Raw genomic sequence first — 23,773 nt, 5'->3', positions numbered from 1 at the left:
CTTTGAAGAGAAAAAAAGTTTTCTCAAAATGGCAACCATGCTATTATATAGTAAGGGGATGTGCCTCTATGGTAGAGCTAATACTTGAAATGCATGCGCTCTGAAGTTCATCCCCAAATTTTCTGATGAGTATATTTAGTTGTGAAATTAGCTTTTGCACAACTCTACTTTCCAGAATGTTGACATTTTAAGAAGGAAATAGATGTGCTAAATCATCTGTTTTTGTAAACTGAAGCACATGGGTTCAATCCTGGGTTCAAGCCTTGTTCGACGTTTATGGAAGCTAGATGATATTTTGGAAATGTACTTTCATTAGAACAGTGTAAAGAAAGGGTCAATTTGTATTGATATGGCCACTACGACCTGTATGCTCTAGCCGGCTGGCCCTCGCTACATATTCGTCGCCAGACCCACTGGTTCCAGGTCATCTTTTTAGTCTATGCTAGGTAAAGCTCCACCTTATCTCAGCTCACTGGTCACGATAACAACACCCACCCGTAGCACACGTTCCAGCAGGTATATCTCACTGGTCATCCCCAAAGCCAACACCTCCTTTGGCCGCCTTTCCTTCCAGTTCTCTGCTGACAATGACTGGAACGAATTGCAAAAATTCGTTCCAGTGTTGCCAACTTAGCGACTTAGTCGCTGTATTTAGCAAGTATTCAGACCCCTCTGAATACTTGCAGACATTTTCATTTTACTCACTTTTTGTCTCTTCCACAATGTTATTCCTCACTCCTACAGTGTCCATTACAATTACATGCACATGGACAATTATGCAAATTAGGTGATGACATCATTTAGCAACTTCTAGCGACTTTTAGGACAGCCAATAGCTACTTTCCTTACTGAGGTGTTGGCAACACTGCTAACTTTAAACATCGGCTATCTGAGCAGCTAACTGATCGCTGCAGCTGTACAAAGCCCATTTGTAAATAGCCCACCCAATCTACCTACCTCATCCCCATATTGTTTTAATATACTTTCTGCTCTTTGCACACCAGTATTTCTACTTGCACATCATCATCTGCTCATCTATCACTCCAGTGTTAATTTGCTAAATTGTAAATACTTCGCTACTATTGCCTATTTATTGCCTTACCTCCATTTGCACGCACTGTATATAGACTTTCTTTTTTTCTTCTATTGTGTTATTGACTGTAGGCTTGTTTATTCCATCTGTAACTCTGTGTTGTTGTTTGTGTTGCGCTGCTTTGCTTTATCTTGGCCAGGTCGCAGTTGAATATGAAAACTTGTTCTCAACTAGCTTACCTGATTAATTATAGGTGAAATTTAAAAAAATAAGAAAAAACAATTTCTTTCACAGAAAGGGGATGTAGCTCAGTGGTAGAGCGCATGCTTCGCATGTATGAGGTCCTGGGTTCAATCCCCAGCTTCTCCATTAAAAATTTTGCAATGGCCCATCTCCTACTTTCCAGAATGTTGAAATTCTCAGCAGGAAACAGAGACGTGCTAAATAATTTGCTCTTGTAATCTGAAGAACATGTGTTCAATCCCTGTTCGTACATTTATGTAACAGAAGTGGCATGGTTGCCAACTTCAATTGCATCATTTTCAAAAACTGAAGTTCATTGGTTAGATGACTGTCCATACTTGCTTGTATTTAGAATTGCTGCTATCATTTCATTGTAGTTTCAATGGAGTGGTGTATATAAAAAGTACATTGTATTAATATTGCATTTTATCTGCAAATAAAATTGGATCGAAGCTCAGAGGGGGAGTGCATGCTATTTTAGTATGAGGTCCTTGGTTCAATCCCAAGGTTCTCCACTGAGTATTTGTGTGCCAAATTCACATTACACAACTCCTACTTTCCAGAATGTTGAAATTCTCACAGGAAACAGAGATGTTATTTGTGTCCCAAATTCACATTACACAACTACTACTTTCCAGAATGTTGATAAAAATCTTGCATCATAGAGTGGCATGGTGGCCAAGCGGTAAGGCGTCGGTCTTGTAAACCGAAGATCATGGGTTCAAATCCCATCCGTGCCTTACTGAAAGATAGCTGGTACCATCTGAAGGTTCTTTCACTGGAGGACTTTGAAGAGAAATTTTTTTTTCTCAAAATGGCAACCCTGCTATTATATAGTAAGGGGATGTGCCTCTATGGTAGAGCTAATACTTGAAATGCATGCGCTCTGAAGTTCATCCCCAAATTTTCTGATGAGTATATTTAGTTGTGAAATTAGCTTTTGCACAACTCTACTTTCCAGAATGTTGACATTTTAAGAAGGAAATAGATGTGCTAAGTCATCTGTTTTTGTAAACTGAAGCACATGGGTTCAATCCTGGGTTCAAGCCTTGTTCGACGTTTATGGAAGCTAGATGATATTTTGGAAATGTACTTTCATTAGAACAGTGTAAAGAAAGGGTCAATTTGTATTGATATGGCCACTACGACCTGTATGCTCTAGCCGGCTGGCCCTCGCTACATATTCGTCGCCAGACCCACTGGTTCCAGGTCATCTTTTTAGTCTATGCTAGGTAAAGCTCCACCTTATCTCAGCTCACTGGTCACGATAACAACACCCACCCGTAGCACACGTTCCAGCAGGTATATCTCACTGGTCATCCCCAAAGCCAACACCTCCTTTGGCCGCCTTTCCTTCCAGTTCTCTGCTGACAATGACTGGAACGAATTGCAAAAATTCGTTCCAGTGTTGCCAACTTAGCGACTTAGTCGCTGTATTTAGCAAGTATTCAGACCCCTCTGAATACTTGCAGACATTTTCATTTTACTCACTTTTTGTCTCTTCCACAATGTTATTCCTCACTCCTACAGTGTCCATTACAATTACATGCACATGGACAATTATGCAAATTAGGTGATGACATCATTTAGCAACTTCTAGCGACTTTTAGGACAGCCAATAGCTACTTTCCTTACTGAGGTGTTGGCAACACTGCTAACTTTAAACATCGGCTATCTGAGCAGCTAACTGATCGCTGCAGCTGTACAAAGCCCATTTGTAAATAGCCCACCCAATCTACCTACCTCATCCCCATATTGTTTTAATATACTTTCTGCTCTTTGCACACCAGTATTTCTACTTGCACATCATCATCTGCTCATCTATCACTCCAGTGTTAATTTGCTAAATTGTAAATACTTCGCTACTATTGCCTATTTATTGCCTTACCTCCATTTGCACGCACTGTATATAGACTTTCTTTTTTTCTTCTATTGTGTTATTGACTGTAGGCTTGTTTATTCCATCTGTAACTCTGTGTTGTTGTTTGTGTTGCGCTGCTTTGCTTTATCTTGGCCAGGTCGCAGTTGAATATGAAAACTTGTTCTCAACTAGCTTACCTGATTAATTATAGGTGAAATTTAAAAAAATAAGAAAAAACAATTTCTTTCACAGAAAGGGGATGTAGCTCAGTGGTAGAGCGCATGCTTCGCATGTATGAGGTCCTGGGTTCAATCCCCAGCTTCTCCATTAAAAATTTTGCAATGGCCCATCTCCTACTTTCCAGAATGTTGAAATTCTCAGCAGGAAACAGAGACGTGCTAAATAATTTGCTCTTGTAATCTGAAGAACATGTGTTCAATCCCTGTTCGTACATTTATGTAACAGAAGTGGCATGGTTGCCAACTTCAATTGCATCATTTTCAAAAACTGAAGTTCATTGGTTAGATGACTGTCCATACTTGCTTGTATTTAGAATTGCTGCTATCATTTCATTGTAGTTTCAATGGAGTGGTGTATATAAAAAGTACATTGTATTAATATTGCATTTTATCTGCAAATAAAATTGGATCGAAGCTCAGAGGGGGAGTGCATGCTATTTTAGTATGAGGTCCTTGGTTCAATCCCAAGGTTCTCCACTGAGTATTTGTGTGCCAAATTCACATTACACAACTCCTACTTTCCAGAATGTTGAAATTCTCACAGGAAACAGAGATGTTATTTGTGTGCCCAAATTCACATTACACAACTACTACTTTCCAGAATGTTGATAAAAATCTTGCATCATAGAGTGGCATGGTGGCCAAGCGGTAAGGCGTCGGTCTTGTAAACCGAAGATCATGGGTTCAAATCCCATCCGTGCCTTACTGAAAGATAGCTGGTACCATGTGAAGGTTCTTTCACTGGAGGACTTTGAAGAGAAAAAAAGTTTTCTCAAAATGGCAACCATGCTATTATATAGTAAGGGGATGTGCCTCTATGGTAGAGCTAATACTTGAAATGCATGCGCTCTGAAGTTCATCCCCAAATTTTCTGATGAGTATATTTAGTTGTGAAATTAGCTTTTGCACAACTCTACTTTCCAGAATGTTGACATTTTAAGAAGGAAATAGATGTGCTAAATCATCTGTTTTTGTAAACTGAAGCACATGGGTTCAATCCTGGGTTCAAGCCTTGTTCGACGTTTATGGAAGCTAGATGATATTTTGGAAATGTACTTTCATTAGAACAGTGTAAAGAAAGGGTCAATTTGTATTGATATGGCCACTACGACCTGTATGCTCTAGCCGGCTGGCCCTCGCTACATATTCGTCGCCAGACCCACTGGTTCCAGGTCATCTTTTTAGTCTATGCTAGGTAAAGCTCCACCTTATCTCAGCTCACTGGTCACGATAACAACACCCACCCGTAGCACACGTTCCAGCAGGTATATCTCACTGGTCATCCCCAAAGCCAACACCTCCTTTGGCCGCCTTTCCTTCCAGTTCTCTGCTGACAATGACTGGAACGAATTGCAAAAATTCGTTCCAGTGTTGCCAACTTAGCGACTTAGTCGCTGTATTTAGCAAGTATTCAGACCCCTCTGAATACTTGCAGACATTTTCATTTTACTCACTTTTTGTCTCTTCCACAATGTTATTCCTCACTCCTACAGTGTCCATTACAATTACATGCACATGGACAATTATGCAAATTAGGTGATGACATCATTTAGCAACTTCTAGCGACTTTTAGGACAGCCAATAGCTACTTTCCTTACTGAGGTGTTGGCAACACTGCTAACTTTAAACATCGGCTATCTGAGCAGCTAACTGATCGCTGCAGCTGTACAAAGCCCATTTGTAAATAGCCCACCCAATCTACCTACCTCATCCCCATATTGTTTTAATATACTTTCTGCTCTTTGCACACCAGTATTTCTACTTGCACATCATCATCTGCTCATCTATCACTCCAGTGTTAATTTGCTAAATTGTAAATACTTCGCTACTATTGCCTATTTATTGCCTTACCTCCATTTGCACGCACTGTATATAGACTTTCTTTTTTTCTTCTATTGTGTTATTGACTGTAGGCTTGTTTATTCCATCTGTAACTCTGTGTTGTTGTTTGTGTTGCGCTGCTTTGCTTTATCTTGGCCAGGTCGCAGTTGAATATGAAAACTTGTTCTCAACTAGCTTACCTGATTAATTATAGGTGAAATTTAAAAAAATAAGAAAAAACAATTTCTTTCACAGAAAGGGGATGTAGCTCAGTGGTAGAGCGCATGCTTCGCATGTATGAGGTCCTGGGTTCAATCCCCAGCTTCTCCATTAAACATTTTGCAATGGCCCATCTCCTACTTTCCAGAATGTTGAAATTCTCAGCAGGAAACAGAGACGTGCTAAATAATTTGCTCTTGTAATCTGAAGAACATGTGTTCAATCCCTGTTCGTACATTTATGTAACAGAAGTGGCATGGTTGCCAACTTCAATTGCATCATTTTCAAAAACTGAAGTTCATTGGTTAGATGACTGTCCATACTTGCTTGTATTTAGAATTGCTGCTATCATTTCATTGTAGTTTCAATGGAGTGGTGTATATAAAAAGTACATTGTATTAATATTGCATTTTATCTGCAAATAAAATTGGATCGAAGCTCAGAGGGGGAGTGCATGCTATTTTAGTATGAGGTCCTTGGTTCAATCCCAAGGTTCTCCACTGAGTATTTGTGTGCCAAATTCACATTACACAACTCCTACTTTCCAGAATGTTGAAATTCTCACAGGAAACAGAGATGTTATTTGTGTCCCAAATTCACATTACACAACTACTACTTTCCAGAATGTTGATAAAAATCTTGCAGCATAGAGTGGCATGGTGGCCAAGCGGTAAGGCGTCGGTCTTGTAAACCGAAGATCATGGGTTCAAATCCCATCCGTGCCTTACTGAAAGATAGCTGGTACCATGTGAAGGTTCTTTCACTGGAGGACTTTGAAGAGAAAATTTTTTTTCTCAAAATGGCAACCATGCTATTATATAGTAAGGGGATGTGCCTCTATGGTAGAGCTAATACTTGAAATGCATGCGCTCTGAAGTTCATCCCCAAATTTTCTGATGAGTATATTTAGTTGTGAAATTAGCTTTTGCACAACTCTACTTTCCAGAATGTTGACATTTTAAGAAGGAAATAGATGTGCTAAGTCATCTGTTTTTGTAAACTGAAGCACATGGGTTCAATCCTGGGTTCAAGCCTTGTTCGACGTTTATGGAAGCTAGATGATATTTTGGAAATGTACTTTCATTAGAACAGTGTAAAGAAAGGGTCAATTTGTATTGATATGGCCACTACGACCTGTATGCTCTAGCCGGCTGGCCCTCGCTACATATTCGTCGCCAGACCCACTGGTTCCAGGTCATCTTTTTAGTCTATGCTAGGTAAAGCTCCACCTTATCTCAGCTCACTGGTCACGATAACAACACCCACCCGTAGCACACGTTCCAGCAGGTATATCTCACTGGTCATCCCCAAAGCCAACACCTCCTTTGGCCGCCTTTCCTTCCAGTTCTCTGCTGACAATGACTGGAACGAATTGCAAAAATTCGTTCCAGTGTTGCCAACTTAGCGACTTAGTCGCTGTATTTAGCAAGTATTCAGACCCCTCTGAATACTTGCAGACATTTTCATTTTACTCACTTTTTGTCTCTTCCACAATGTTATTCCTCACTCCTACAGTGTCCATTACAATTACATGCACATGGACAATTATGCAAATTAGGTGATGACATCATTTAGCAACTTCTAGCGACTTTTAGGACAGCCAATAGCTACTTTCCTTACTGAGGTGTTGGCAACACTGCTAACTTTAACATCGGCTATCTGAGCAGCTAACTGATCGCTGCAGCTGTACAAAGCCCATTTGTAAATAGCCCACCCAATCTACCTACCTCATCCCCATATTGTTTTAATATACTTTCTGCTCTTTGCACACCAGTATTTCTACTTGCACATCATCATCTGCTCATCTATCACTCCAGTGTTAATTTGCTAAATTGTAAATACTTCGCTACTATTGCCTATTTATTGCCTTACCTCCATTTGCACGCACTGTATATAGACTTTCTTTTTTTCTTCTATTGTGTTATTGACTGTAGGCTTGTTTATTCCATCTGTAACTCTGTGTTGTTGTTTGTGTTGCGCTGCTTTGCTTTATCTTGGCCAGGTCGCAGTTGAATATGAAAACTTGTTCTCAACTAGCTTACCTGATTAATTATAGGTGAAATTTAAAAAAATAAGAAAAAACAATTTCTTTCACAGAAAGGGGATGTAGCTCAGTGGTAGAGCGCATGCTTCGCATGTATGAGGTCCTGGGTTCAATCCCCAGCTTCTCCATTAAAAATTTTGCAATGGCCCATCTCCTACTTTCCAGAATGTTGAAATTCTCAGCAGGAAACAGAGACGTGCTAAATAATTTGCTCTTGTAATCTGAAGAACATGTGTTCAATCCCTGTTCGTACATTTATGTAACAGAAGTGGCATGGTTGCCAACTTCAATTGCATCATTTTCAAAAACTGAAGTTCATTGGTTAGATGACTGTCCATACTTGCTTGTATTTAGAATTGCTGCTATCATTTCATTGTAGTTTCAATGGAGTGGTGTATATAAAAAGTACATTGTATTAATATTGCATTTTATCTGCAAATAAAATTGGATCGAAGCTCAGAGGGGGAGTGCATGCTATTTTAGTATGAGGTCCTTGGTTCAATCCCAAGGTTCTCCACTGAGTATTTGTGTGCCAAATTCACATTACACAACTCCTACTTTCCAGAATGTTGAAATTCTCACAGGAAACAGAGATGTTATTTGTGTCCCAAATTCACATTACACAACTACTACTTTCCAGAATGTTGATAAAAATCTTGCAGCATAGAGTGGCATGGTGGCCAAGCGGTAAGGCGTCGGTCTTGTAAACCGAAGATCATGGGTTCAAATCCCATCCGTGCCTTACTGAAAGATAGCTGGTACCATGTGAAGGTTCTTTCACTGGAGGACTTTGAAGAGAAAAAAAGTTTTCTCAAAATGGCAACCATGCTATTATATAGTAAGGGGATGTGCCTCTATGGTAGAGCTAATACTTGAAATGCATGCGCTCTGAAGTTCATCCCCAAATTTTCTGATGAGTATATTTAGTTGTGAAATTAGCTTTTGCACAACTCTACTTTCCAGAATGTTGACATTTTAAGAAGGAAATAGATGTGCTAAATCATCTGTTTTTGTAAACTGAAGCACATGGGTTCAATCCTGGGTTCAAGCCTTGTTCGACGTTTATGGAAGCTAGATGATATTTTGGAAATGTACTTTCATTAGAACAGTGTAAAGAAAGGGTCAATTTGTATTGATATGGCCACTACGACCTGTATGCTCTAGCCGGCTGGCCCTCGCTACATATTCGTCGCCAGACCCACTGGTTCCAGGTCATCTTTTTAGTCTATGCTAGGTAAAGCTCCACCTTATCTCAGCTCACTGGTCACGATAACAACACCCACCCGTAGCACACGTTCCAGCAGGTATATCTCACTGGTCATCCCCAAAGCCAACACCTCCTTTGGCCGCCTTTCCTTCCAGTTCTCTGCTGACAATGACTGGAACGAATTGCAAAAATTCGTTCCAGTGTTGCCAACTTAGCGACTTAGTCGCTGTATTTAGCAAGTATTCAGACCCCTCTGAATACTTGCAGACATTTTCATTTTACTCACTTTTTGTCTCTTCCACAATGTTATTCCTCACTCCTACAGTGTCCATTACAATTACATGCACATGGACAATTATGCAAATTAGGTGATGACATCATTTAGCAACTTCTAGCGACTTTTAGGACAGCCAATAGCTACTTTCCTTACTGAGGTGTTGGCAACACTGCTAACTTTAAACATCGGCTATCTGAGCAGCTAACTGATCGCTGCAGCTGTACAAAGCCCATTTGTAAATAGCCCACCCAATCTACCTACCTCATCCCCATATTGTTTTAATATACTTTCTGCTCTTTGCACACCAGTATTTCTACTTGCACATCATCATCTGCTCATCTATCACTCCAGTGTTAATTTGCTAAATTGTAAATACTTCGCTACTATTGCCTATTTATTGCCTTACCTCCATTTGCACGCACTGTATATAGACTTTCTTTTTTTCTTCTATTGTGTTATTGACTGTAGGCTTGTTTATTCCATCTGTAACTCTGTGTTGTTGTTTGTGTTGCGCTGCTTTGCTTTATCTTGGCCAGGTCGCAGTTGAATATGAAAACTTGTTCTCAACTAGCTTACCTGATTAATTATAGGTGAAATTTAAAAAATAAGAAAAAACAATTTCTTTCACAGAAAGGGGATGTAGCTCAGTGGTAGAGCGCATGCTTCGCATGTATGAGGTCCTGGGTTCAATCCCCAGCTTCTCCATTAAAAATTTTGCAATGGCCCATCTCCTACTTTCCAGAATGTTGAAATTCTCAGCAGGAAACAGAGACGTGCTAAATAATTTGCTCTTGTAATCTGAAGAACATGTGTTCAATCCCTGTTCGTACATTTATGTAACAGAAGTGGCATGGTTGCCAACTTCAATTGCATCATTTTCAAAAACTGAAGTTCATTGGTTAGATGACTGTCCATACTTGCTTGTATTTAGAATTGCTGCTATCATTTCATTGTAGTTTCAATGGAGTGGTGTATATAAAAAGTACATTGTATTAATATTGCATTTTATCTGCAAATAAAATTGGATCGAAGCTCAGAGGGGGAGTGCATGCTATTTTAGTATGAGGTCCTTGGTTCAATCCCAAGGTTCTCCACTGAGTATTTGTGTGCCAAATTCACATTACACAACTCCTACTTTCCAGAATGTTGAAATTCTCACAGGAAACAGAGATGTTATTTGTGTCCCAAATTCATATTACACAACTACTACTTTCCAGAATGTTGATAAAAATCTTGCAGCATAGAGTGGCATGGTGGCCAAGCGGTAAGGCGTCGGTCTTGTAAACCGAAGATCATGGGTTCAAATCCCATCCGTGCCTTACTGAAAGATTGCTGGTACCATGTGAAGGTTCTTTCAGTGGAGGACTTTGAAGAGAAAAAAAGTTTTCTCAAAATGGCAACCATGCTATTATATAGTAAGGGGATGTGCCTCTATGGTAGAGCTAATACTTGAAATGCATGCGCTCTGAAGTTCATCCCCAAATTTTCTGATGAGTATATTTAGTTGTGAAATTAGCTTTTGCACAACTCTACTTTCCAGAATGTTGACATTTTAAGAAGGAAATAGATGTGCTAAATCATCTGTTTTTGTAAACTGAAGCACATGGGTTCAATCCTGGGTTCAAGCCTTGTTCGACGTTTATGGAAGCTAGATGATATTTTGGAAATGTACTTTCATTAGAACAGTGTAAAGAAAGGGTCAATTTGTATTGATATGGCCACTACGACCTGTATGCTCTAGCCGGCTGGCCCTCGCTACATATTCGTCGCCAGACCCACTGGTTCCAGGTCATCTTTTTAGTCTATGCTAGGTAAAGCTCCACCTTATCTCAGCTCACTGGTCACGATAACAACACCCACCCGTAGCACACGTTCCAGCAGGTATATCTCACTGGTCATCCCCAAAGCCAACACCTCCTTTGGCCGCCTTTCCTTCCAGTTCTCTGCTGACAATGACTGGAACGAATTGCAAAAATTCGTTCCAGTGTTGCCAACTTAGCGACTTAGTCGCTGTATTTAGCAAGTATTCAGACCCCTCTGAATACTTGCAGACATTTTCATTTTACTCACTTTTTGTCTCTTCCACAATGTTATTCCTCACTCCTACAGTGTCCATTACAATTACATGCACATGGACAATTATGCAAATTAGGTGATGACATCATTTAGCAACTTCTAGCGACTTTTAGGACAGCCAATAGCTACTTTCCTTACTGAGGTGTTGGCAACACTGCTAACTTTAACATCGGCTATCTGAGCAGCTAACTGATCGCTGCAGCTGTACAAAGCCCATTTGTAAATAGCCCACCCAATCTACCTACCTCATCCCCATATTGTTTTAATATACTTTCTGCTCTTTGCACACCAGTATTTCTACTTGCACATCATCATCTGCTCATCTATCACTCCAGTGTTAATTTGCTAAATTGTAAATACTTCGCTACTATTGCCTATTTATTGCCTTACCTCCATTTGCACGCACTGTATATAGACTTTCTTTTTTTCTTCTATTGTGTTATTGACTGTAGGCTTGTTTATTCCATCTGTAACTCTGTGTTGTTGTTTGTGTTGCGCTGCTTTGCTTTATCTTGGCCAGGTCGCAGTTGAATATGAAAACTTGTTCTCAACTAGCTTACCTGATTAATTATAGGTGAAATTTAAAAAAATAAGAAAAAACAATTTCTTTCACAGAAAGGGGATGTAGCTCAGTGGTAGAGCGCATGCTTCGCATGTATGAGGTCCTGGGTTCAATCCCCAGCTTCTCCATTAAACATTTTGCAATGGCCCATCTCCTACTTTCCAGAATGTTGAAATTCTCAGCAGGAAACAGAGACGTGCTAAATAATTTGCTCTTGTAATCTGAAGAACATGTGTTCAATCCCTGTTCGTACATTTATGTAACAGAAGTGGCATGGTTGCCAACTTCAATTGCATCATTTTCAAAAACTGAAGTTCATTGGTTAGATGACTGTCCATACTTGCTTGTATTTAGAATTGCTGCTATCATTTCATTGTAGTTTCAATGGAGTGGTGTATATAAAAAGTACATTGTATTAATATTGCATTTTATCTGCAAATAAAATTGGATCGAAGCTCAGAGGGGGAGTGCATGCTATTTTAGTATGAGGTCCTTGGTTCAATCCCAAGGTTCTCCACTGAGTATTTGTGTGCCAAATTCACATTACACAACTCCTACTTTCCAGAATGTTGAAATTCTCACAGGAAACAGAGATGTTATTTGTGTGCCAAATTCACATTACACAACTACTACTTTCCAGAATGTTGATAAAAATCTTGCATCATAGAGTGGCATGGTGGCCAAGCGGTAAGGCGTCGGTCTTGTAAACCGAAGATCATGGGTTCAAATCCCATCCGTGCCTTACTGAAAGATAGCTGGTACCATCTGAAGGTTCTTTCACTGGAGGACTTTGAAGAGAAAAAGTTTTTTCTCAAATGGCAACCATGCTATTATATAGTAAGGGGATGTGCCTCTATGGTAGAGCTAATACTTGAAATGCATGCGCTCTGAAGTTCATCCCCAAATTTTCTGATGAGTATATTTAGTTGTGAAATTAGCTTTTGCACAACTCTACTTTCCAGAATGTTGACATTTTAAGAAGGAAATAGATGTGCTAAATCATCTGTTTTTGTAAACTGAAGCACATGGGTTCAATCCTGGGTTCAAGCCTTGTTCGACGTTTATGGAAGCTAGATGATATTTGGAAATGTACTTTCATTAGAACAGTGTAAAGAAAGGGTCAATTTGTATTGATATGGCCACTACGACCTGTATGCTCTAGCCGGCTGGCCCTCGCTACATATTCGTCGCCAGACCCACTGGTTCCAGGTCATCTTTTAGTCTATGCTAGGTAAAGCTCCACCTTATCTCAGCTCACTGGTCACGATAACAACACCCACCCGTAGCACACGTTCCAGCAGGTATATCTCACTGGTCATCCCCAAAGCCAACACCTCCTTTGGCCGCCTTTCCTTCCAGTTCTCTGCTGACAATGACTGGAACGAATTGCAAAAATTCGTTCCAGTGTTGCCAACTTAGCGACTTAGTCGCTGTATTTAGCAAGTATTCAGACCCCTCTGAATACTTGCAGACATTTTCATTTTACTCACTTTTTGTCTCTTCCACAATGTTATTCCTCACTCCTACAGTGTCCATTACAATTACATGCACATGGACAATTATGCAAATTAGGTGATGACATCATTTAGCAACTTCTAGCGACTTTTAGGACAGCCAATAGCTACTTTCCTTACTGAGGTGTTGGCAACACTGCTAACTTTAACATCGGCTATCTGAGCAGCTAACTGATCGCTGCAGCTGTACAAAGCCCATTTGTAAATAGCCCACCCAATCTACCTACCTCATCCCCATATTGTTTTAATATACTTTCTGCTCTTTGCACACCAGTATTTCTACTTGCACATCATCATCTGCTCATCTATCACTCCAGTGTTAATTTGCTAAATTGTAAATACTTCGCTACTATTGCCTATTTATTGCCTTACCTCCATTTGCACGCACTGTATATAGACTTTCTTTTTTTCTTCTATTGTGTTATTGACTGTAGGCTTGTTTATTCCATCTGTAACTCTGTGTTGTTGTTTGTGTTGCGCTGCTTTGCTTTATCTTGGCCAGGTCGCAGTTGAATATGAAAACTTGTTCTCAACTAGCTTACCTTATTAATTATAGGTGAAATTTAAAAAAATAAGAAAAACCCATTTCTTTCACAGAAAGGGGATGTAGCTCAGTGGTAGAGCGCATGCTTCGCATGTATGAGGTCCTGGGTTCAATCCCCAGCTTCTCCATTAAAAATTTTGCAATGGCCCATCTCCTACTTTCCAGAATGTTGAAATTCTCAGCAGGAAACAGAGACGTGCTAAATAATTTGCTCTTGTAATCTGAAGAACATGTGTTCAATCCCTGTTCGTACATTTATGTAACAGAAGTGGCATGGTTGCCAACTTCAATTGCATCATTTTCAAAAACTGAAGTTCATTGGTTAGATGACTGTCCATACTTGCTTGTATTTAGAATTGCTGCTATCATTTCATTGTAGTTTCAATGGAGTGGTGTATATAAAAGTACATTGTATTAATATTGCATTTTATCTGCAAATAAAATTGGATCGAAGCTCAGAGGGGGAGTGCATGCTATTTTAGTATGAGGTCCTTGGTTCAATCCCAAGGTTCTCCACTGAGTATTTGTGTGCCAAATTCACATTACACAACTCCTACTTTCCAGAATGTTGAAATTCTCACAGGAAACAGAGATGTTATTTGTGTGCCAAATTCACATTACACAACTACTACTTTCCAGAATGTTGATAAAAATCTTGCATCATAGAGTGGCATGGTGGCCAAGCGGTAAGGCGTCGGTCTTGTAAACCGAAGATCATGGGTTCAAATCCCATCCGTACCTTACTGAAAGATTGCTGGTACCATGTGAAGGTTCTTTCACTGGAGGACTTTGAAGAGAAAAAAAGTTTTCTCAAAATGGCAACCATGCTATTATATAGTAAGGGGATGTGCCTCTATGGTAGAGCTAATACTTGAAATGCATGCGCTCTGAAGTTCATCCCCAAATTTTCTGATGAGTATATTTAGTTGTGAAATTAGCTTTTGCACAACTCTACTTTCCAGAATGTTGACATTTTAAGAAGGAAATAGATGTGCTAAATCATCTGTTTTTGTAAACTGAAGCACATGGGTTCAATCCTGGGTTCAAGCCTTGTTCGACGTTTATGGAAGCTAGATGATATTTTGGAAATGTACTTTCATTAGAACAGTGTAAAGAAAGGGTCAATTTGTATTGATATGGCCACTACGACCTGTATGCTCTAGCCGGCTGGCCCTCGCTACATATTCGTCGCCAGACCCACTGGTTCCAGGTCATCTTTTTAGTCTATGCTAGGTAAAGCTCCACCTTATCTCAGCTCACTGGTCACGATAACAACACCCACCCGTAGCACACGTTCCAGCAGGTATATCTCACTGGTCATCCCCAAAGCCAACACCTCCTTTGGCCGCCTTTCCTTCCAGTTCTCTGCTGACAATGACTGGAACGAATTGCAAAAATTCGTTCCAGTGTTGCCAACTTAGCGACTTAGTCGCTGTATTTAGCAAGTATTCAGACCCCTCTGAATACTTGCAGACATTTTCATTTTACTCACTTTTGTCTCTTCCACAATGTTATTCCTCACTCCTACAGTGTCCATTACAATTACATGCACATGGACAATTATGCAAATTAGGTGATGACATCAGTTTAGCAACTTCTAGCGACTTTTAGGACAGCCAATAGCTACTTTCCTTACTGAGGTGTTGGCAACACTGCTAACTTTAACATCGGCTATCTGAGCAGCTAACTGATCGCTGCAGCTGTACAAAGCCCATTTGTAAATAGCCCACCCAATCTACCTACCTCATCCCCATATTGTTTTAATATACTTTCTGCTCTTTGCACACCAGTATTTCTACTTGCACATCATCATCTGCTCATCTATCACTCCAGTGTTAATTTGCTAAATTGTAAATACTTCGCTACTATTGCCTATTTATTGCCTTACCTCCATTTGCACGCACTGTATATAGACTTTCTTTTTTTCTTCTATTGTGTTATTGACTGTAGGCTTGTTTATTTCCATCTGTAACTCTGTGTTGTTGTTTGTGTTGCGCTGCTTTGCTTTATCTTGGCCAGGTCGCAGTTGAATATGAAAACTTGTTCTCAACTAGCTTACCTGATTAATTATAGGTGAAATTTAAAAATATAAGAAAAAACCATTTCTTTCACAGAAAGGGATGTAGCTCAGTGGTAGAGCGCATGCTTCGCATGTATGAGGTCCTGGGTTCAATCCCCAGCTTCTCCATTAAACATTTTGCAATGGCCCATCTCCTACTTTCCAGAATGTTGAAATTCTCAGCAGGAAACAGAGACGTGCTAAATAATTTGCTCTTGTAATCTGAAGAACATGTGTTCAATCCCTGTTCGTACATTTATGTAACAGAAGTGGCATGGTTGCCAACTTCAATTGCATCATTTTCAAAAACTGAAGTTCATTGGTTAGAATGACTGTCCATACTTGCTTGTATTTAGAATTGCTGCTATCATTTCATTGTAGTTTCAATGGAGTGGTGTATATAAAAAGTACATTGTATTAATATTGCATTTTATCTGCAAATAAAATTGGATCGAAGCTCAGAGGGGGAGTGCATGCTATTTTAGTATGAGGTCCTTGGTTCAATCCCAAGGTTCTCCACTGAGTATTTGTGTGCCAAATTCACATTACACAACTCCTACTTTCCAGAATGTTGAAATTCTCACAGGAACAGAGATGTTATTTGTGTCCCAAATTCACATTACACAACTACTACTTTCCAGAATGTTGATAAAAATCTTGCACCATAGAGTGGCATGGTGGCCAAGTCGTAAGGCGTCGGTCTTGTAAACCGAAGATCATGGGTTCAAATCCCATCCGTGCCTTACTGAAAGATAGCTGGTACCATGTGAAGGTTCTTTCACTGGAGGACTTTGAAGAGAAAAAGTTTTTTCTCAAAATGGCAACCCTGCTATTATATAGTAAGGGGATGTGCCCTCTATGGTAGAGCTAATACTTGAAATGCATGCGCTCTGAAGTTCATCCCCAAATTTTCTGATGAGTATATTTAGTTGTGAAATTAGCTTTTGCACAACTCTACTTTCCAGAATGTTGACATTTTAAGAAGGAAATAGATGTGCTAAATCATCTGTTTTTGTAAACTGAAGCACATGGGTTCAATCCTGGGTTCAAGCCTTGTTCGACGTTTATGGAAGCTAGATGATATTTGGAAATGTACTTTCATTAGAACAGTGTAAAGAAGGGTCAATTTGTATTGATATGGCCACTACGACCTGTATGCTCTAGCCGGCTGGCCCTCGCTACATATTCGTCGCCAGACCCACTGGTTCCAGGTCATCTTTTTAGTCTATGCTAGGTAAAGCTCCACCTTATCTCAGCTCACTGGTCACGATAACAACACCCACCGTAGCACACGTTCCAGCAGGTATATCTCACTGGTCATCCCCAAAGCCAACACCTCCTTTGGCCGCCTTTCCTTCCAGTTCTCTGCTGACAATGACTGGAACGAATTGCAAAAATTCGTTCCAGTGTTGCCAACTTAGCGACTTAGTCGCTGTATTTAGCAAGTATTCAGACCCCTCTGAATACTTGCAGACATTTTCATTTTACTCACTTTTTGTCTCTTCCACAATGTTATTCCTCACTCCTACAGTGTCCATTACAATTACATGCACATGGACAATTATGCAAATTAGGTGATTGACATCATTTTAGCAACTTCTAGCGACTTTAGGACAGCAATAGCTACTTTCCTTACTGAGGTGTTGGCAACACTGCTAACTTTAAACATCGGCTATCTGAGCAGCTAACTGATCGCTGCAGCTGTACAAAGCCCATTTGTAAATAGCCCACCCAATCTACCTACCCTCATCCCCATATTGTTTTTAATATACTTTTCTGCTCTTTGCACACCAGTATTCTACTTGCACATCATCATCTGCTCATCTATCACTCCAGTGTTAATTTGCTAAATTGTAAATACTTCGATACTATTGCCTATTTATTGCCTTACCTCCATTTGCACGCACTGTATATAGACTTTCTTTTTTTTTCTTCTATTGTGTTATGACTGTAGGCTTGTTTATTCCATCTGTAACTCTTGGTGTTGTTGTTTGTGTTGCGCTGCTTTGCCTTTATCTTGGCCAGGTCGCAGTTGAATATGAAAACTTGTTCTCAACTAGCTTACCTGATTAATTATAGGTGAAATTTAAAAAAATAAGAAAAAACAATTTCTTTCACAGAAAGGGGATGTAGCTCAGTGGTAGAGCGCATGCTTCGCATGTATGAGGTCCTGGGTTCAATCCCCAGCTTCTCCATTAAAATGTTTGCAATGGCCCATCTCCTACTTTCCAGAATGTTGAAATTCTCAGCAGGAACAGAGACGTGCTAAATAATTTGCTCTTGTAATCTGAAGAACATGTGTTCAATCCCTGTTCGTACATTTATGTAACAGAAGTGGCATGGTTTGCCAACTTCAATGGCATCATTTTCAAAAACTGAAGTTCATTGGTTAGATGACTGTCCATACTTGCTTGTATTTAGAATTGCTGCTATCATTTCATTGTAGTTTCAATGGAGTGGTGTATATAAAAAGTACATTGTATTAATATTGCATTTTATTCTGCAAATAAAATTGGATCGAAGCTCAGAGGGGGAGTGCATGCTATTTTAGTAAGTCTTGGTTCAATCCCCAGGTTCTCCACTGAGTATTTGTGTGCCAAATTCACATTACACAACTCCTACTTTTCCAGAATGTTGAAATTCTCACAGGAAACAGAGATGTTATTTGTGTGCCCCAAATTCACATTACAACAACTACTACTTTCCAGAATGTTGATAACAATCTTGCATCATAGAGTGGCATGGTGGCCAAGCGGTAAGGCGTCGGTCTTGTAAACCGAAGATCATGGGTTCAATCCCAATCCGTGCCTTACTGAAAGATAGCTGGTACCATGTGAAGGTTCTTTCACTTGGAGGACTTTGAAGAGAAAAAAAGTTTTCTCAAAATGGCAACCCTGCTATTATATAGTAAGGGGATGTGCCTCTATTGGTAGAGCTAATACTTGAAACTGCATGCGCTGCTTGAAGTCATCCCCAAATTTTCTGATGAGTATATTTAGTTGTGAAATGAGCTTTTGCACAACTTACTTTCCCGAATGTTGACATTTTAAAGAAGGAAATAGATGTGCTAAGTCATCTGTTTTTGTAAACTGAAGCACATGGGTTCAATCCTGGGTTCAAGCCTTGTTCGACGTTTATGGAAGCTAGATGATATTATGGAAATGTACTTTCATTAGAACAGTGTAAAGAAAGGGTCAATTGTATTGATATGGCCACTACGACCTGTATGCTCTAGTCGGCTGGCCCTCGCTACATATTCGTCGCCAGACCCACTGGTTCCAGGTCATCTTTTTAGTCTATGCTAGGTAAAGCTCCGCTTATCTCAGCTCACTGGTCACGATAACAACACCCACCCGTAGCACGCGTTCCAGCAGGTATATCTCACTGGTCATCCCCAAAGCCAACACCTCCTTTGGCCGCCTTTCCTTCCAGTTCTCTGCTGACAATGACTGGAACGAATTGCAAAAATCGCTGAAGCTGGAGACATATTTCCCTCACTAACTTTCAGTGTTGCCAACTTAGCGACTTAGTCGCTGTATTTAGCAAGTATTCAGACCCCTCTGAATACTTGCAGACATTTCTATTTTACTCACTTTTTGTCTCTTCCACACTGTTATTCCTCACTTCCTACTAGTGTCCATCACAATTACATGCACATGGACAATTATGCAAATTAGGTGATGACATCATTTAGCAACTTCTAGTGACTTTTAGGACAGCCAATAGCTACTTTCCTTACTGAGGTGTTGGCAACACTGCTAACTTTAAACATCGGCTATCTGAGCAGCTAACTGATCGCTGCAGCTGTACAAAGCCCATCTGTAAATAGCCCACCCAATCTACCTACCTCATCCCCATATTGTTTTAATATACTTTCTGCTCTTTGCACACCAGTATTTCTACTTGCACATCATCATCTGCTCATCTATCACTCCAGTTTAATTTGCTAAATTGTAAATACTTCGCTACTATGGCCTATTTCTTGCCTTACCTCCATTTGCACGCACTGTATATAGACTTTCTTTTTTTCTTCTATTGTGTTATTGACTGTACGCTTGTTTATTCCATCTGTAACTCTGTGTTGTTGTTTGTGTTGCGCTGCTTTGCTTTATCTTGGCCAGGTCGCAGTTGAATATGAAAACTTGTTCTCAACTAGCTTACCTGATAATTATAGGTGAATGTAAAAAAATAAGAAAAAACCATTTCTTTCCCAGAAAGGGGATGTAGCTCAGTGGTAGAGCGCATGCTTCGCATGTATGAGGTCCTGGGTTCAATCCCCAGCTTCTCCATTCACAATTTTTGCAATGGCCCATCTCCTACTTTCCAGAATGTTGAAATTCTCAGCAGGAAAAGAGACGTGCTAAATAATTTGCTCTTGTAATCTGAAGAACATGTGTTCAATCCCTGTTCGTACATTTATGTAACAGAAGTGGCATGGTTGCCAACTTCAATTGCATCATTTTCAAAAACTGAAGTTCATGGGTTAGATGACTGTCCATACTTGCGTGTATTTAGAATTGCTGCTATCATTTCATTGTAGTTCAATGGAGTGGTGTATATAAAAAGTACATTGTATTAATATTGCATTTTATCTGCAAATAAAATTGGATCGAAGCTCAGAGGGGGAGTGCATGCTATTTTAGTACTTGGTTCAATCCCAAGGTTCTCCACTGAGTATTTGTGTGCCAAATTCACATTACACAACTCCTACTTTCCAGAATGTTGAAATTCTCACAGGAAACAGAGATTTATTGTGTGCCAAATTCACATTACACAACTACTACTTTCCAGAATGTTGATAAAATCTTGCAGCATAGAGTGGCATGGTGGCCAAGCGGTAAGGCGTCGGTCTTGTAAACCGAAGATCATGGGTTCAAATCCCATCCGTGCCTTACTGAAAGATAGCTGGTACCATGGGAAGGTTCTTTCACTGGAGGACTTTGAAGAAAAAAAAAAGTTCTCAAAATGGCACCCTGCTATTATATAGTAAGGGGATGAACCTCTACGGTAGAGCTAATACTTGAAATGCATGCGCTCTGAAGTTAATCCCCAAATTTTGATGAGTATATTTAGTTGTGAATTAGCTTTTGCACAACTCTACTTTCCAGAATGTTGACATTTTAAGAAGGAAATAGATGTGCTAAGTCATCTGTTTTTGTAAACTGAAGCACATGGGTTCAATCCTGGGTTCAAGCCTTGTTCGACGTTTATGGAAGCTAGATGATATTTTGGAAATGTACTTTCATTAGAACAGTGTAAAGAAAGGGTCAATTGTATTGATATGGCCACTACGACCTGTATGCTCTAGTCGCTGGCCCTCGCTACATATTCGTCGCCAGACCCACTGGTTCCAGGTCATCTTTTTAGTCTATGCTAGGTAAAGCTCCCACCTTATCTCAGCTCACTGGTCACGATAACAACACCCCACCCGTAGCACACGTTCCAGCAGTATATCTCACTGGTCATCCCAAAGCCAACACCTCCTTTGGCCGCCTTTCCTCCAGTTCTCTGCTGACAATGACGGAACGAATTGCAAAAAATCGTAATAGAAATGTTTCACGTTTCAGTGTTGCCAACTTAGCGACTAGTCGCTGTATTTAGCAAGTATTCAGACCCTCTGAATACTTGCAGACATTTCATTTTACTCACTTTTGGTCTCTTCCACAATGTTATTCCTCACTCTACAGTGTCCATCACAATTACATGCACATGGACAATTATGCAAATTAGGTGATGACATCATTTAGCAACTTCTAGCGACTTTTAGGACAGCCAATAGCTACTTTTCCTTACTGAGGTGTTGGCAACACTGCTAACTTTAAACATCGGCTATCTGAGCAGCTAACTGATCGCTGCAGCTGTACAAAGCCCATTTGTAAATAGCCCACCCAATCTACCTACCTCATCCCCATATGTTTTAATATACTTTCTGCTCTTTGCACACCAGTATTTCTACTTGCACATCATCTGCTCATCTATCACTCCAGTGTAATTTGCTAAATGTAAATACTTCGCTACTATGGCCTATTATTGCCTTACCTCCATTTGCACGCACTGTATATAGACTTTCTTTTTTTCTTCTATTGTGTTATTGACTGTAGATTGTTTATCCATCTGTACCTCTGTGTTGTTGTTTGTGTTGCGCTGCTTTGCTTTATCTTGGCCAGGTCGCAGTTGAATATGAAAACTTGTTCTCAACTAGCTTACCTGATATTATAGGTGAAATTTAAAAAAATAAGAAAAAACACCATTTTTTCACAGAAAGGGGATGTAGCTGTAGCTCAGTGGTAGAGCGCATGCTTCGCATGTATGAGGTCCTGGGTTCAATCCCCAGCTTCTCCATTAACATTTTGCAATGGCCCATCTCCTACTTTCCAGAATGTTGAAATTTCAGCAGGAAACAGAGACGTGCTAAATATTTGCTCTTGTAATCTGAAGAACATGTGTTCATCCCTGTTCGTACATTTATGTAACAGAAGTGGCATGGTTGCCAACTTCAATTGCATCATTTTCAAAAACTGAAGTTCATGGGTTAGAGACTGTCCATACTTGCTTGTATTTAGAATTGCTGCTATCATTTCATTGTAGTTTCAATGGAGTGGTGTATATAAAAAGTACATTGTATTAATATTGCATTTTATCTGCAAATAAATTGGATCGAAGCTCAGAGGGGGAGTGCATGCTATTTTAGTACTTGGTTCAATCCCAGGTTCTCCACTGAGTATTTGTGTGCCAAATTCACATAACAACTCCTACTTTCCAGAATGTTGAAATTCTCACAGGAAACAGAGATGTTATTTGTGTCCAAATTCACATTACACAACTACTACTTTCCAGAATATTGATAAAATCTTGAAGCATAGAGTGGCATGGTGGCCAAGCGGTAAGGCGTCGGTCTTGTAAACCGAAGATCATGGGTTCAAATCCCATCCGTGCCTTACTGAAAGATAGCTGGTACCATGTGAAGGTTCTTTCACTGGAGGACTTTGAAGAAAAAAAAAAGTTTCTCAAAATGGCAACCCTGCTATTATATAGTAAGGGGATGTGCCTTATGGTAGAGCTAATACTTGAAATGCATGCGCTCTGAAGTTCATCCCAAATTTTCTGATGAGTATATTTAGTTGTGAAATTAGCTTTTGCACAACTCTACTTTCCAGAATGTTGACATTTTAAGAAGGAATAGATGTGCTAAGTCATCTGTTTTTGTAAACTGAAGCACATGGGTTCAATCCTGGGTTCAAGCCTTGTTCGACGTTTATGGAAGCTAGATGATATTTGGAAATGTACTTTCATTAGAACAGTGTAAAGAAAGGGTCAATTTGTATTGATATGGCCACTACGACCTGTATGCTCTAGCCGGCTGGCCCTCGCTACATATTCGTCGCCAGACCCACTGGTTCCAGGTCATCTTTTTTAGTCTATGCTAGGTAAAGCTCCACCTTATCTCAGCTCACTGGTCACGATAACAACACCCACCGTAGCACACGTTCCAGCAGGTATATCTCACTGGTCATCCCCAAACCAACACCTCCTTTGGCCGCCTTTCCTTCCATTTCTCTCTGACAATGACTGGAACGAATTGCAAAAACGAATTGGCAATATTCGTTCCTAAGTTCAGTGTTGCCAACTTAGCGACTAGTAGTGCTGTATTTAGCAAGTATTCAGACCCTCTGAATACTTGCAGACATTTTCATTTACTCATTTTGTCTCTTCCACAATGTATCCTCACTCCTACAGTGTCCATCAACATACATGCACATGAGCAATTATGCAAATAGGTGATGACATCATTTAGCAACTTCTAGGCCTTTTAGGACAGCCAATAGCTACTTTCCTTACTGAGGTGTTGGCAACACTGTACTTTAAAATCGGCTATCTGAGCAGCTAACTGATCGCTGCAGCTGTACAAAGCCCATTGTAAATAGCCCACCCAATCTACTACCTCATCCCCATATTGTTTAATATACTTTCTGCTCTTTGCACACCAGTATTTCTACTTGCACATCATCATCTGCTCATCTATCACTCCAGTGTTAATTTGCTAATTGTAAATACTTCGCTACTATTGCCTATT

General features: G+C 39.9%; 22 non-coding genes across 22 annotated transcripts; all 22 read left to right on the top strand.

The window, feature by feature from the left end:
* The first annotated feature begins 1,330 nt into the window (after window positions 1–1,330).
* On the top strand, window positions 1,331–1,402 carry trnaa-cgc (transfer RNA alanine (anticodon CGC)). Its single transcript has one exon. It is a non-coding gene; the product is annotated as a tRNA-Ala (tRNA).
* Window positions 1,403–1,944: 542 nt separating this feature from the next.
* On the top strand, window positions 1,945–2,016 carry trnat-ugu (transfer RNA threonine (anticodon UGU)). Its single transcript has one exon. It is a non-coding gene; the product is annotated as a tRNA-Thr (tRNA).
* A 1,376-nt stretch (window positions 2,017–3,392) lies between these two features.
* trnaa-cgc (transfer RNA alanine (anticodon CGC)) lies at window positions 3,393–3,464 on the top strand. The gene has a single exon. It is a non-coding gene; the product is annotated as a tRNA-Ala (tRNA).
* A 543-nt stretch (window positions 3,465–4,007) lies between these two features.
* trnat-ugu (transfer RNA threonine (anticodon UGU)) lies at window positions 4,008–4,079 on the top strand. The gene has a single exon. It is a non-coding gene; the product is annotated as a tRNA-Thr (tRNA).
* A 1,376-nt stretch (window positions 4,080–5,455) lies between these two features.
* trnaa-cgc (transfer RNA alanine (anticodon CGC)) lies at window positions 5,456–5,527 on the top strand. Its single transcript has one exon. It is a non-coding gene; the product is annotated as a tRNA-Ala (tRNA).
* A 542-nt stretch (window positions 5,528–6,069) lies between these two features.
* Window positions 6,070–6,141, top strand: trnat-ugu (transfer RNA threonine (anticodon UGU)). The gene has a single exon. It is a non-coding gene; the product is annotated as a tRNA-Thr (tRNA).
* Window positions 6,142–7,516: 1,375 nt separating this feature from the next.
* trnaa-cgc (transfer RNA alanine (anticodon CGC)) lies at window positions 7,517–7,588 on the top strand. Its single transcript has one exon. It is a non-coding gene; the product is annotated as a tRNA-Ala (tRNA).
* A 542-nt stretch (window positions 7,589–8,130) lies between these two features.
* Window positions 8,131–8,202, top strand: trnat-ugu (transfer RNA threonine (anticodon UGU)). Its single transcript has one exon. It is a non-coding gene; the product is annotated as a tRNA-Thr (tRNA).
* A 1,375-nt stretch (window positions 8,203–9,577) lies between these two features.
* trnaa-cgc (transfer RNA alanine (anticodon CGC)) lies at window positions 9,578–9,649 on the top strand. Its single transcript has one exon. It is a non-coding gene; the product is annotated as a tRNA-Ala (tRNA).
* Window positions 9,650–10,191: 542 nt separating this feature from the next.
* Window positions 10,192–10,263, top strand: trnat-ugu (transfer RNA threonine (anticodon UGU)). Its single transcript has one exon. It is a non-coding gene; the product is annotated as a tRNA-Thr (tRNA).
* A 1,375-nt stretch (window positions 10,264–11,638) lies between these two features.
* Window positions 11,639–11,710, top strand: trnaa-cgc (transfer RNA alanine (anticodon CGC)). Its single transcript has one exon. It is a non-coding gene; the product is annotated as a tRNA-Ala (tRNA).
* A 542-nt stretch (window positions 11,711–12,252) lies between these two features.
* trnat-ugu (transfer RNA threonine (anticodon UGU)) lies at window positions 12,253–12,324 on the top strand. The gene has a single exon. It is a non-coding gene; the product is annotated as a tRNA-Thr (tRNA).
* A 1,372-nt stretch (window positions 12,325–13,696) lies between these two features.
* On the top strand, window positions 13,697–13,768 carry trnaa-cgc (transfer RNA alanine (anticodon CGC)). The gene has a single exon. It is a non-coding gene; the product is annotated as a tRNA-Ala (tRNA).
* A 541-nt stretch (window positions 13,769–14,309) lies between these two features.
* On the top strand, window positions 14,310–14,381 carry trnat-ugu (transfer RNA threonine (anticodon UGU)). The gene has a single exon. It is a non-coding gene; the product is annotated as a tRNA-Thr (tRNA).
* A 1,375-nt stretch (window positions 14,382–15,756) lies between these two features.
* trnaa-cgc (transfer RNA alanine (anticodon CGC)) lies at window positions 15,757–15,828 on the top strand. The gene has a single exon. It is a non-coding gene; the product is annotated as a tRNA-Ala (tRNA).
* A 542-nt stretch (window positions 15,829–16,370) lies between these two features.
* On the top strand, window positions 16,371–16,442 carry trnat-ugu (transfer RNA threonine (anticodon UGU)). Its single transcript has one exon. It is a non-coding gene; the product is annotated as a tRNA-Thr (tRNA).
* Window positions 16,443–17,822: 1,380 nt separating this feature from the next.
* Window positions 17,823–17,894, top strand: trnaa-cgc (transfer RNA alanine (anticodon CGC)). The gene has a single exon. It is a non-coding gene; the product is annotated as a tRNA-Ala (tRNA).
* A 543-nt stretch (window positions 17,895–18,437) lies between these two features.
* trnat-ugu (transfer RNA threonine (anticodon UGU)) lies at window positions 18,438–18,509 on the top strand. Its single transcript has one exon. It is a non-coding gene; the product is annotated as a tRNA-Thr (tRNA).
* A 1,407-nt stretch (window positions 18,510–19,916) lies between these two features.
* Window positions 19,917–19,988, top strand: trnaa-cgc (transfer RNA alanine (anticodon CGC)). The gene has a single exon. It is a non-coding gene; the product is annotated as a tRNA-Ala (tRNA).
* Window positions 19,989–20,519: 531 nt separating this feature from the next.
* trnat-ugu (transfer RNA threonine (anticodon UGU)) lies at window positions 20,520–20,591 on the top strand. The gene has a single exon. It is a non-coding gene; the product is annotated as a tRNA-Thr (tRNA).
* Window positions 20,592–21,969: 1,378 nt separating this feature from the next.
* Window positions 21,970–22,041, top strand: trnaa-cgc (transfer RNA alanine (anticodon CGC)). Its single transcript has one exon. It is a non-coding gene; the product is annotated as a tRNA-Ala (tRNA).
* Window positions 22,042–22,565: 524 nt separating this feature from the next.
* On the top strand, window positions 22,566–22,637 carry trnat-ugu (transfer RNA threonine (anticodon UGU)). The gene has a single exon. It is a non-coding gene; the product is annotated as a tRNA-Thr (tRNA).
* Window positions 22,638–23,773: the final 1,136 nt, after the last annotated feature.

This window comes from Oncorhynchus kisutch, unplaced genomic scaffold (assembly GCF_002021735.2).
Source record: "Oncorhynchus kisutch isolate 150728-3 unplaced genomic scaffold, Okis_V2 scaffold1854, whole genome shotgun sequence".
NCBI classification, from domain to species: Eukaryota; Metazoa; Chordata; class Actinopteri; order Salmoniformes; family Salmonidae; genus Oncorhynchus; species Oncorhynchus kisutch.
Note: the sequence above shows the minus strand (reverse complement) of the source record. Positions and strands in the feature narration are given on the sequence as shown.